The sequence below is a fragment of the Gossypium arboreum genome, chromosome 13, assembly GCF_025698485.1.
Source record: "Gossypium arboreum isolate Shixiya-1 chromosome 13, ASM2569848v2, whole genome shotgun sequence".
NCBI classification, from domain to species: domain Eukaryota; kingdom Viridiplantae; phylum Streptophyta; class Magnoliopsida; order Malvales; family Malvaceae; genus Gossypium; species Gossypium arboreum.
In genome coordinates this window covers 30,978,979-30,993,886 of record NC_069082.1, presented here as the reverse complement: position 1 = coordinate 30,993,886, position 14,908 = coordinate 30,978,979, and positions in this window count along the sequence as shown.

The following is a 14,908-nucleotide window of genomic DNA, read 5'->3' as shown; positions in this document are numbered from 1 at the left end:
AACTCGTTCGGAGATTTCAGTCGCCTAATGAACCTCGGACTCAATTTACCTTCTGCCAAATCGAGTATCTTTTTCCAAGGCGAAACCTTAAGAAACACTTTATCTCCCACCGATACTCGATGTCTTTTCGTTTGAGATCTGCGTCGACTTCGACGATCGGAGGCTATATTCGACTTTCACTTTCTGTTCAGCATCTTTAATCAAATCCACCCCGAAAATTTTGCTTTCACCGAGCTCAGTCCAAAACAATGGTGTACGGCATTTACGCCCGTACAAGGCCTCGTAAGGTGCCATCTTAATACTTGATTGAAAACTATTGCTGTAAGCGAATTCAATCAAAGGCAAATACCGTTCCCATGAACCACTGAACTCGAGGATGCAACATCTCAACATATCCTCAAGTATTTGAATTATCCGCTCGGATTGACCATCGGTTTGGGGGTGAAAGCCGGTGCTGACATGCAACTTGGTACCCAAAGCTTCTTGCAACTTCTTCCAAAATCGCGAGGTAAATCTCGGATCTCTATCCGACACGATGGAAATAGGTACCCCGTGTAATCTCACAATCTGAGAAACGTACAATTCGGCTTGTTTGTCCATTGAAAAATCCGTACGTATGGGGACAAAGTGAGCCGACTTAGTCAATCTATCTACCACGACCCAAATCGTATCCTTCTTACTCGCTGACAACGGCAGTTCGGATACAAAGTCCATTGTGACTCGATCCCATTTCCACTCGGGTATCGTGATCGGCTGAAGTAATCCTGAAGGCACTTGATGTTCCGCTTTCACTTGTTGACATATTAAACATCTCAAACAAAGTCGAGATGTCTTGTTTCATACCATGCCACCAAAACCGACGTTTCAAGTCGTTGTACATCTTCGTACTCCGGGTGGATTGCCATTCGGCTACAATGGGATTCGCTCGAATTATCGAAATAAGTTCCGAATTCTTTGGAACACAAAGAAGACTTCTGAACCTCAAACAATCGTCATCATCGATTTGGAACTCCGATTCCTTGTTCAGAACACACTCAGCCAACGCCTTTGTCGCAGATTTAAGTCTCTTTGAGTCATCAAATATTTGAGACTTTTGTGATCCAAATACACATGGCACTTCTCACCAAATAAGTAATGTCGCCATATCTTTAAGGCGAATACGATGGCAGCCAATTCGAGATCATGGGTCGGATAATTTTTCTCATGTGGCTTTAATTGTCTCGACGCATAAGCCACAACTCGCCCCTCTTGCATCAATACGCAACCCAACCCAAGTAGGGATGCGTCACTATAAATGACAAACTCTTTGCCTGATTCGTGTTGCACTAGAATTAGAGCTTCACTCAAATAAGTTTTCAGTTGATCGAAGCTTTTCTGACATTTCTCCGTCCATTCGAACTTAACATCCTTTTGGAGTAAGCCGTCATTGGTGTGGCTATCGTCGAAAACCTTTTACATATCGTTGGTAATAACCGGCAAGTCCCAAAAGCCCGAACCTCGCAGAATATTTCTGAGGCTTCCTTCGATTGATCGAACAATTCATCGATCGCTGTAACGGATATTTGTTCTTTATTGTCACTTTATTAAATCGACGATAGTCGATGCACGACCTCATGGTTCCGTCCTTCTTTTCACAAACAACACCGACGCACTTTTAAGGTGAAAAACTTCGGACGAGCAAAACCTCTATCCACCAATTCTTGCAACCGAGCTTTCAACTCCTTTAATTCGTTGGTGCCATACGATGCGGAGCTATCGGTTGGAGTGGTACCGGTACCAATTCGATGCCAACTCTATTTCCGTGCAGTGGTAAACCCGTAATTCTTCGTGGAAAACATCCGGGTATTCACAAACCACTGGCACAGATTCGGGTTTCTTTTCTGACTCCTTGTCATCGAGCACATACACAAGGTATGCTTCGCACCCATTTCTTACATATTTCTGGGCCAACATTGCTGATATTACAGCTGGCAACCCCTTTAAGTCCGTACACTCAACCCGAATTATCTCGTTATTCGCGCACCTCAGATCAATAGTCTTGCTTTTTGCAATTTACAACCGCATCGTGCATGGTCAACCAATCCAAACCAAGAATAACGTCGAATTCGTCGAACGGCAAAAGCATCAAGTCCGCCGGAAAACAAGAACCTCGGAATACTAGGGACTTTTTTACACACTTTGTTGACAAGCACGTAATGACCCAAGGGTTTGACACCGAATTACTTAACTCAAGAGACTCAATAGGCAAAGTCTTACTGGATGTTAAGGTTTCGCATATATAAGAGTGAGTAGAACCAGGGTCAATCAAAGCAATCACATTAGTATCAAAGAGAGTGAAAGTACCGGTAATAACATCTGGTGAGGCAAGATCCTCACGTCTTGGCAGTATGGCATAAGTCCTAGCAGAGCACGAGCCTCGAGATCGATGGTGGCATCTCTAGATCCTCTCGACCGCCACTAGCATTGCCCGTGTTTCTAAACGGCCTACCTCGAATTGTGGTAGCGCCCGGGTTCCCACTTTGATTTACGTTTTGTTCAAATAAGCTCGGGCAATCTTTAATGAAATGATCGACTGATCCGCACTTGTAACAGGAGCGGTCACGGAATCTAAAACTTCCGAATGCCATTTGCCACAATATTGGCACTCCGTTCTGTCTCGACGATCATTGCCAACACTGGCAATCAAAGTGACTCAGCGTGCCCATAGGGGTCGATCGCGGTCTCGTCTAGAAAAGCCCGAAGTGTCTCTAGACCGCCTAAGCCATCTCTAAATTTCTTTGATGATGTGGGAAGGGCTTCCCAAGACCTCTTCTGAAACTCCCTTGCTCCTACTTCACTTTTCTTTTCTCCATATCGAGCTCCTCGGCTTTGCACGCCGCTCGACAAGAGCCACAAACTCTCGGATTTCCAAAATGCCAACATACTGACTTTATATCATCATTCAGTCCATCTTGAGCGTTTACACATCACGACTTCAAGAAATGCATTCAGCTGCATGTCCGCTAAGCCTCACAAATTTTCGTTCAGAATCGGTAACCGACATGGAACCTTGTTTAAGTTCAAGAAATTCCTTCCATTTTTGATCCATAAATCTCTGGTGATATACTTCTTTCGAACTCGGTTAGAAAGAACTCCCAAGTTACTTGCTCTCTAGGCACAACTGTGAAGTCGAGTACTCCACCAAGAGGCGGAATCGCGTAGCAAGGAGATAGTACACTTTAAGCATTCATCGGTGTACAAGATAGCTCATCGAGCACCGGATAGTGTTGTCCAACCAAAATTCAGCTTGCTCGGCATCGTCGCCATCCGTAACTTTAAATTCAGTAGCCCCATGATTTCGAATTCTGTCGACTGGGGCTTACTTGGCCTTACTTGGTGCAGGCGCCACACTCTCCACATCATCAGCTATTGCTCGGTTGGGATCGGGATCCATTACAAATAATTAAACACAAATTCAAAATATCAGAAATCACCACACTATCAATTTATCACTATATGGCACGTATAGCTAGACCCAAACGTATCACGGTAGTCCTAGAATCGACTAAACCGTGCTCTGATACCAATAAAATTGTAACACCCCGAACCCGAGCCCGTTGCCGATGTCGGACACGAGGGGTTAACAAGCCAAACCCACTTATAGCACCGACCAATTTGACATTTCCAGGCAAGCTGGAAAACTGCGTCACTGTCGCCTTAAAAGGTATATCTCGAGTTACAAAACTCGGAAACTGATTCCGTAAATTTTCCCTGAATTTAGACTCATATATACATCCCTGGATTTATTTCTAGAATTTTTGGTCAGGCCAATTGGTACATTTTATTAGTTAAAGTAACCCATGTTACAGGGATCGACTACACTGACCTTCACGCGTTACAACTGGAATATCTCCCTGTACAAGGCTTCAATGCTGATGTCGTTTGTTTCTAATGAAACTAGACTCAAAAAGGAATCTGTACATATAAGGCATGACTTCTAATTACTTCTGTATAAGTTTTGGTAAATTTTCAAAGTCAAGACAGGAGATCCAGAAACTGTTCTGGCCCTGTCTCACGAGAACTTTAATATCTCTTAGTAAACTGATCATATGATCGTTTCGTTACTTTCATATGAAAATAGATCCATCAAGGTTCGTTTACATAATTTATTCACTATTTAATACCATTCCTACTATTCTTAGTGATTTTTCACATTCACGTCACTGCAGCTGGCAGCATCTATTTTTAAGGTAGGCCTTACCTAAATTGTAGTTTAGCCATTCCAATGGCTGATCATGTGACTAACACCCCCATTCAAATCCATAATCACATCATGAAACCATATATAATTACAAACCACAAATTCGAATGGTCTAATGCCATACTCCACCTTTACGAGCCATTTTCGCATGGCCGTACACATATACATCACAAAGATACTTGAAAACAACCAAGGGTAGTCCTATACATGCCATATCCAAAATTAAACTAAAGGAGTACCAAAAGGGCTTTGATAGTGTGGTTGACTTCAACTTCGATGATCCCGAATCCGATCGCTAACGAGCAAAATCTATAAAACAGAGAGCCAAAGCAATGGGTAAGCATTTTTATGCTTAGTAAGTCTCAAGTAATGAAATCGGCTTTGACTAAAGCATTACATTCACATAGCCAAATGAATCACTTTATTAATACACATTCACATAATCGCACCTACTTCACACTTCATCAATATATACATTCACAAGATATCAACCCATTTCAAGAGCTGAAAATTCGTTAGTCGATTGAACGAATATTATTTCAAACGACGACTTTTCCATTGCACATGTAAACATACCTTATCCTTTGGGCTTTTCGAGCGTACTAATTGGATTTATTACAGCAACCAACGCCACCTTCAACCCAAGCTTCTTGAATACAACCGGATATAACCACACGCATTTAATGCCCTCGGGTCTTAGCCCGGATATAACGACTTGCACAAACGCCTTGGTATTAGCCCGATATAACAACTTGCACAAATGCCTTGGTATTAGCCCGGATATAACAACTTGCACAAATGCCTTCGTATTAGCCCGGATATAGTCACTAGCACAATTGCCTTCGGTCTTAACCCGGATATAATTACTAGCATAAATGTCTTGGGACTTAGCCCGGTATCATTCAATTGCTCATGCACACATAAATCAATAATCATTACACATCCATATTTCATTTTCGTTACTAAGGCTCGAACACAAACATATCACTAGCATAATTGCCTTGGGACTTAGCCCGGTACCATTCAAATACTCATACACACATATATCAATAATCATTACACATCCATATTTCATTTTCGTTACTAAGGCTCAAACACAAACATATCACTAGCATAATTGCCTTCTGGACTTAGCCCGGTACCATTCAAATACTCATACACACATATGTCAATAATCATTACACATCCATATTTCATTTCACATAATTCAAGTAGGGTCATTACTCGAAGACTTACCTCGGATGTTGTCGAACGGCTTCAACGGCTATTCGATCACTTTTTCCTTTCCTTTATCCAATTGTGGCCCTCTAAGCTCTTGAGCTAATTCAAACAATTTCAACTTATTAAAGTCTCACTTGCTAGCCTTGGTCAAATACACATATCATTGACCCAACATCACATAACTAAGCACTTTAGTCAATTTTCTTTAATTTCGCACACATTCTACCTTAGCTCACATCAAGGTAGCCGATTACCTAATTCAAGAATAGGCATCATTATGCTTGCCTCTAACCGAATGCATGCACAACAATTCCCCTATTGTGGCGAATATGCATGTCCATGTTAGCCAATTTTATACTTCAAAACCAAAACATCATCACATATAAACATATATCAAAACACAAATTTTACCTATCATGCAACAAGCAAAAATCGCACTTATGAGCATACCATGGCGAATACATCACACACCATCCCCTTTCAATTTTCGGTCATGGTTAAACATAGAACTCCATGTCTTACTCAAGAATGCTAAGAGAAAATTCAAGAGTAGTCAATCCATCATTACATGCATCATCAACAAGCTTCATATTTAGCATGCAATGGCTTTAACACAATATCAACCTTGGCCAAATACCATTTCCATGGCATAACAAGGATTTGAACCATGGCTAACATGAACATCAAGTTAGCAACTAAAACATGCATGAATCTCATGACATAACCTCATACATACCTTAATCTTGATGCAAGTATAGCCAAATCTCCTTCTAGATCTCTTCTAAACCAAAAATGGAGCAAAATCCTCCCTTTTTCCTTTAGTATTTTCAGCCAAAGAATTGAGAATGGATGAACAAATTTTTCTCCTTTCTTTTCCTCTACTCACGGCAACAAGGGGCATCCATCCATTTTTTTGTCAACCTTTTCTTTAATGCTAACACATTATTTAATTGCTCCCAACATGCCTCACTAACCCAACATGTTGGAAACATGTTTTCCTTTGCCCATCACATCCATCTTGGCCGCCACTATAGAATAATTTGGGCAATTTTGACATGCAAGTCCACCTTTGTGTCAACATGCACAAATAAGCCATTACAAATTAGCCTATCATTTTTTTACCATGTTTCACCTTGATCCCTATTTAATAATTTCTCATACATTTGGTAAAATTAGAGAATGAAACTTCCACATATTCATGCACACACATAGTAAGCATAAAATATAACAATTAATTATTTTTATGCCTCGGTTTTGTGGTCCCGAAACCACATTCCGACTAGGGTCGTTTTAGGGCTGTCACACAACCTTATTAGTCAAACAGTGAAAATGGGACCACGGCCCATAATGCTGGTCCATGTGGGCTCACACGCCCGTGTGGCCCACGAAGCCAAAAATGGCCTTGGCCGTGTGAACTACACAGTTAGGCCCAATAATCTCCACACATCCGTGTGGTTTACGTGGGGCCCACACAGTCCATTTCAGCCCATCATGGCCCGAGTCGGTCTTAGACCATGAAATCATTCATGGCCGGCCTTAGCGGTCTTACGCCCACTGAAGCAAACATGCATTTTGTGACACAACATACATAAATAAATATTTAAGATTTTGGGCCTTACAGCTATACCCCCTAAAAGAAATTTTCAACCTCGAAATTTACCTGATCAAAACAGATGAGGGTATTGTTGTCGCATCGCCTCCTCCAGTTCCCATGTGGTCTCCTCTGAGCTGTGATTGCGCTAAAGTACTTTAACTAGTGGAATAGACATTTTTCTCAAAACTTTCACATCCCGATCTAAAATCTGAACTGGCTCCTCCTCGAAAGTTAGTTCTGGCCAAACCTTAATCTCCTTAGTTGAGATAACATGCATGGGATCAGAGCGATAGTACCTCAACATAGAGACGTGAAATACATCGTGAATCTGGTCCAATTTTGGTGGTAACTCAAGTTGATAGGCAACTGGTCCTACAGGTTTCAATAGGCGGTAAGGCCCAATGAACCTTCGGCTCAGCTTGCCCTTCTGTCCAAACCTCAATACCTTCTTCCATGGCGAGACCTTGAGAAAAACAAAGTCCTCCACAGAATACTCAATCTCCTTACGCTTCAAATCTGCATATGACTTTTGTCTGTCTGATGCCGCCTTCAGTCGATCCTAAATCAGACTAACTTTATCCTCGGTATCAGAAATTAATTCAGGGCCCAAAACACGTCACTCACCAAACTCAGTTCAAAGTACGACACCTACGACCATATAATGCCTCGTAAGGTGCCATCTGTATGCTAGACTGGTAGCTATTATTATATGCAAACTCTGCTAGCGGCAAGAAGTCCTCCCAACTGCCTCGAAAATCTATCATACAACTCCTCAACATGTCCTCTAGTATCTGAATCACCCTCTCTAACTGACCATCTATCTGAGGATGGAACGCAGTACTGAAGTCCAACCTTGTACCCAAAGCCTCGTGTAACTTCTTCCAGAACTGAGACGTGAAGTGAGGATCTCTATTAAATATTATGGAAACTGGTAGCCCATGCAATCTCACTATCTCAGCCACATACAGTTTAGCTAGCTTTTGCAATGAATAATTAGTGCGAACTGGTATGAAATAGGCAGATTTGGTTAATTGATCCACGATGACCCATACTGAATTCTTTTTAGATGGTGTTAAGGGTAGCCCACTAGCATATTACATAGTCACCCTTTCCCACTTCCAAAGTGGAATTTTAACTGGCTGAAGCAACCCTAAAGGTAACTGATATTCAGTCTTGACCTGCTGGCAAGTCAGACATTTACTCACAAAGTCGGTAACTTCACGCTTAAGACCTAGCCACCAATATAACTCACGAAGGTCTCAGTACATCTTATTCCCACTGGGATGCATCGCATAAGGGCTACTATGCGCCTCTCGCAGTATAGACTGCCTCAAACCAGTATCCCTCGGTACACAGCCTCTCCCATGGAAACACAGTACCCTTTTGCTATTCAGTCCAAAACCTGAAGTTTCCCCACTCTTAATTTGTCGGAAACGAGGTCCCAATGATTCATCCTTCAACTGTTTACTCTTAATTTGCTCAACCCACATCGGTTTAACTTGGAGCTCAGCTAACAAGCTACCATTATCGAATAAGCTTAGGCGAGCAAACATCGCTCTCAAATCAATCATAACTCTACGGCTCAGTACGTCGGCCACCACATTGGCCTTACTAGGGTGGTATTTAATCGAACAGTCATAATCCTTAAACAGCTTAATCCATCTACGCTGCCTAAGATTTAGCTCCTTCTGAGTGAGGATATACTTTAGGCTCTTGTAATCCGTGTAAATAATACACTTCTCACCATACAGGTAATGCCTCCAAACTTTCAGTGCGAATACCACCGCAGCCAACTCCTAGTCATGCGTCGGATAATTTACCTCATGAGTCTTAAGCTGGCGAGACGCATATGCCATGACCTTACCCTCTTGCATCAACATACAACCCAGACCAACGTGTGATGCATTGCTGTAGATAGTAAACTCTTTCCCAGGCTCTGGTTGTGTTAAGAGAGGGGCCTCAGTCAAAACTTTCTTAAGTTTCTCAAAACTTTCTTGTTGAGCATCAATCAGAGGTGCAACAATCAATGAAAACCCCTCAACAAACCGTCTATAATACCCTGCCAGACCTAGAAAACTTTGAATCTCAGATACCGTCTTAGGCAGCTTCCAATCCAAAACAGCTTCAATTTTTAGAAGATCAACCCTAATCCCTTTAGCAGATACCATATGACCGAAAAATGTTGCCTTTCGTAACCAGAACTCGCATTTACTAAACTTGGCATATAGTTGTTTCTTACTCAAAATCTGCAGAACAACTCAGAGATGTGCATCATAATCATCTTCAGTTCTCGAATACACCAAGATATCATCTATAAAAACCACTACGAACCGGTCCAGATAGGGTTGGAACACTCGGTTCATCAAATCCATAAAAGCCGCCAGTGCATTCATCAGTCAAAATGGCATCACTAGGAACTTGTAATGACCATAACGAGTCCTAAACACTGTCTTGTAAACATCAGCCTCTTTAACTCCCAGTTGATGGTACCACGATCAAAGATCAATCTTATAGAAGACCGAAGCTCCTTGAAACTGGTCGAATAGATCATCAATCCTCGGTAGAGGGTACTTTTTCTTAATAGTCAATTTATTCAATTGCCCGTAATCGATGCACATACGCATGGATCCATCCTTCTTTTTCACAAATAAAATCAGTGCTCCCTATGGTGACACACTAGGTCAGATGAACCCTCGATCCAATAACTCTTGAATCTGAGCCTTAAGCTCCACTAGCTCCTTTGGTGCCATTCTATAAGGGGCGATGGACACCGGAGCTATACAGGCAAGAGCTTTGTCCCAAATTCAACTTCTCAGTTTGGAGGTAACCCAGGTAGCTCATCGGGAAAAACATCTGAAAAGTCCTTAACTATTCTGATAACTTTAATAGAAGAAACCTCAGAATCAGAAATATCGATGTAGGCTAGATACGCCTCACAACCCTTACGAACCAACTTCTCGGCCCTTAGTGCAGAAATCACATTTGACAAATAATTCCGATGCTCCCCAATTACCACTACCTCATTACCCTCAACAGTTTTCAGTACCATCCGCTTAGCAGCACAATCCAAATTCACTTGATGTTTAATCAACTAGTCCATACCTAGAATTAAGTCGAATTCTCCAAAAGGGAGTTCCATTAAATCCGCCAAAAAGATCATTCCTTGAACCTCCAAAGGTACATCCTTAAACAGTTTATTCACTTTCACTGACTGTCCTAATGGACTCAACACAATAACCTCACTTGCAGTGTTTTCAACCATTATACCCAAAGTCCCAGACACAGTGCAAGTTATATAAGAATGCATAGACCCAACATCAATCAATGCAATATAAGGTACATTATGGATAAAGAACATATCCGTAATAACGTCTAGGGCGTTTTTGCCCTCTCAGCAACGTGTAATATAAACCAATACTGGCTGTCTCGCCTCAGTATGACCAACACCTCTACTTGATGCTCCACGACCACGGCCCATACCATTTCCATCTTTGGCCTGACCACGGCCTTTCGGTGGTTGTTGAACACCTCTCAGTGGCTAAACAGTACCCATACCAATAGCTTGCATCTGATCGGGCCTCCGTGGACAGTCTTTGATACGATGCTCTAATGATCCGTACCTCAAATATGCCCCAATCATTTTCCAGCATTCGCCCTGATAGCGTCTCCCACAATCTTCACAGGGCTGCAGTCCAAAAGCAGCAATAAGGGCCCTAACTCTGACTGGCCCAGCAACTCTGGCCTTTTTCTTAGGCCTCACAACTAAACTTGAGGGCTTCAAATCCCTCTTGTTCCTACCTCTTTCCTTTTCACGATTCTAGTATTTAGCTCACTTCACATCCTCGGTGATCTTCATCTTATTCACTAAAGAAGCAAAATCTCGCTCCCTCTGTGGAGCTATCAAAACCCTTAAATCATTCCTAAGGCTGTCCTCGAATCAAACACAACGCTCATATTCAATTGCCACTATCCCACGCACATAATGGCTAAGTCATAGAAATTCAGCCTCGTATTCAGCTATAGATTTATCCCCCTGACACAAATTCAAAAAACTCTCTCCTCCGGGCATCCACATAACTAGCGCCCACATATTTCCCTTGAAATACAGACTTGAAAAATTCACAGGTCAACCGGTCGGGCTGAGTATCCTTTTTAACTGTGAGCCACCACTGGTAGGCTTCATCTTACAGCAGTGACACTGCACATTTTAGTTTCTGCTTAGGGGTGCAGTCGAGGTCGTCTATAATCTTCTCTGTGGCTTCAATCCAATATTCAACCACATTAGGGGCAACTCCAGCAATACCCTTAAAAATCTCAGCCCCATTAGACTGGAGTCATTCTATAACCGACCCACGGCCCACAGTACCAGTATTGGGCCCAGCGACCCTCTCCAAAATTCGCAATGTAGCTTGGGACAGTGCGTCGTCCCCAGCCGCATGATCGTGAGACCTAGTCTTAGTCATAGGTGAAGCCGGCGCCTCTCTAGCTTCAACGTTAGGCATATGGCCAGATGACGAAAACCCAGCCCGAGCACCTCCACGACCTCCGCCACAGCCTCTTGTACCCCTTCCACAAGTACCTCTAGTGCTCATTATCGATTTGCATATTATCTGTATTAAAAGTTTTATGCATCAGCTTACAGTTCCAGTGTTTATTAACAGATATTTTATGAAAGTAGTATTAGTTGTTCAGAGTTTTGTTTTCACAGATCATAGTCTTACTACAGTCTATTGCCAACAGTAGTTTCAGTATTTCAATTTAAACAAACAGTAGTTTCAGAAGACTTACAGAATCAGCATCAGAGACTCTGTGTACCACACACTCAGTAAAACATTTCCAAGTATTTCAAATCATTTGAAACAGAGTTTTAAAAGACACCCAAATCCATAGTCGAGTTTTATAACCTGGCTATGATACCACTAAATGTAACACCCCAAACTCGGCCTAGACGTTATGGTCGAATTTGCTATGTCACATTGAAATGTTTTTCAAAAAACATAATTTCGTTGAAAACTTCGTTCTATATTAAAACCTCTTTGTGATCTTAACGACAATTTAGGATATCTTGTTCATTATTAAAATTCAAGTCATTTACGAAAAATTTTAATCATATTAGATTGTTATTACACTTTAAAACAATATTGGATGCGGAAGCTTTTAAAGTATGTTGCGTAAACGTAGTGTTTTGAAAAGCGCTATTTTTTTTCAAAAATTCGCAACCTACTACTAACAGATATGAATCAAAGCAAATAAATCTCAACTCAAAATAAAAACATAAAGAGGCCTTATTACAAAAAAAAATACCCAAATTAAATTACTTATAAATTAAGAGTTAAAAATGAAAGCAAATGCGGTTGTATGGCCACCTTCGAGTCCCCCGCAGCACTGATCCCTTAAGAATTACCTGCGCAGAAAAGCAAAAGGGTGAGTTTATGAAAACTCAGTGTGTAATCCCTTAACAATAGTCAGTCATACAGTAGGCAATTACAGTCTCGGCCTAAGCCCGTTTCAGTACAGTTTAGTATCAGTTGGGCCTTAGCCCATTACAATAACAGTATCAATGGGGGCCTTAGCCCAATTCAGTAACAGTATCAGAATTAGAATAGAATGCAAATAGAGATTCTACCCCACCAGCCTCTACACTCCACTTCGTCTAGCCCCACACTTCATGTGGGGATAAAATCAACCCACCCATCCCTACACTCCAAAATAGCACTGGTTGCGGTACTAAACAATGATTGCAGTAGAGCTGTTAGTACAGTAAACTTCCTCCAATCAATAATTAACCCATTCTCATGCAATATGTCATGTGTCGTGGCATAATATCATACGTGTATGCAATATATATAGAATGGCATGCTCGAATACAGTCATACACAACATAGAGGCAAATTAGTCATTTTACCTCATAGGGGCATAACAATTATTTCACCTAATTAGGGTCTAGGTGTACTTACTGACACAGTAGGTCCACAGTCGTCTCGTGTGACCCGTGCAACCTTATCATTCAAATAGTGAAAATGGGCCCACGGCCCATAATGCGAGCCTATGTGGGCCCACACGCCCATGTAGCCCACGAAGACAAAAATGGCCTTGGCCGTGTGAACTACACAGCTGAGCCCAATAATCTCCACATATCTGTATGGTTTACTCATGTGGGGCCCACGAGCCCACGGGGTCCACACAGTCTATTTCGGACTATCATGGCCCGAGTCGGCCTTATACCATGAAATCGCTCATGGCTGGCCTTAACGGTCTTACGCCCATTTTTAAAAGTTCAAAAAATTGCACGAGCAAGTGCATGCTCATGTAGTGTCGACGGCACCTATTTCGGCTTTTGCCGATTTATGGCAATGTGGTACACACTTATTCACAAAAATGTGCGAATAGTCCACGAGTACTTCAACCTACATTCAATCACAAGTTTCGGTTAATTACATCCCAATCAACCTATCAAAAACCCCCTCCAAAAATACTTGTCCAAAAGATTACCTCTCACTCGATTAGAACAGTCGATTGTGGCTTGCTCACTTAATCCGCTTGTAAGAGACTAATCAATAGGCCTTAGGGGGTTATCTGCATTCCAACCAACACTTATCAACCATCAAACAAATGAACAGTTTGAACTAACGAAAAGTCACTTACTGAAAACCCAGAGTCCAGATTAAAAGAAAAGAACAATCGGCCACACCCACACAAAAGTCGAAAGTACAGAGAATGATAGAGGAAAGTGGAACAATTGTACCCCTATCATAAATCGATAGCACAAGAAAGGTTAGGCACAAGATTAAAAAGATAAAAGAGAGGAGGAAGAAAGAGTAATACCGAGCAGTTGTATAACCACCAAGGTCGACAGAGAGCACAGAAGAATTGGCACAGAGGAGGTGGAAGAATGAATAATATTTAATCAAGGCAGCAATATGAATAAATAGGGGATCTTGTTAAAACAGAAAGAATCGAAGGAGGGGAAGGAGAAAGAAGAGAAGAGACATCGATAGTAGAGAAAGAAGTAGTTAAAAAATCAAGAATTGAGAGACAAAAAGAAAGGTCATTCAGCCATAGAGGAAAACTAAATGAGAGAGTGAGAGAAGAAAGCAACCGGTAAACCAAAGGAATATTAGGGAAGAGCAAAATCAGGAATAGACCAAACGAGCAAAAACCCAAAGGATCTCTAGCAACAATCGGTCCCAAAACAAAAACCTGAAAGAAGAAAAAGCATAAAAACTCCAAAAGCAGGAATTCGGCACCAAGGAGTGAAAGAAAAGCACCCAAAACGCAAAAGTCAAAAACTGAAGTGAGAAGGGGAGAATTATCCTAGTCCTAGCCGAATTCTGAGTGCTTAAGTTCAAAATCGGCACAACTCCTCCACAACCTCAACTTCCCAAATTTTCCTCCTAAAAAATCTCCCCTATTATCTCCTCAAATCCCCTATAATCCCTCCTAAATTTTGGCTACAGACTTCCCTCACCCTTCAAACACTCCAACCACCCATTAACTTCAGAGTTCTACTGATATTCAACCTCTTACATGACACAGCAACAAAATAAAACCTTCCTTGCGCGTAACAGGTCTCAAACTCATGACCTTCAGTAACAGTGACACGCCACTTATCCCCTAGTCTAGTAGGCCCTTTCTTTCATGCTATACCCACATTAATTTAAAAGCCTGCTAACTAAAGGCAAGGGCTTATTCAAGTAAAAACAAAATTTTGTACAAGCCAAAGCTTGAACTCGGGACTTCTTCAACACTTCTCAAGGCACCTAACCACTGAAGCAAACATGCATTTTATGACACAACATACATAAATAAATATTTAAGATTTGGGGCATTACATTCAGACTTAGATCAAGGGA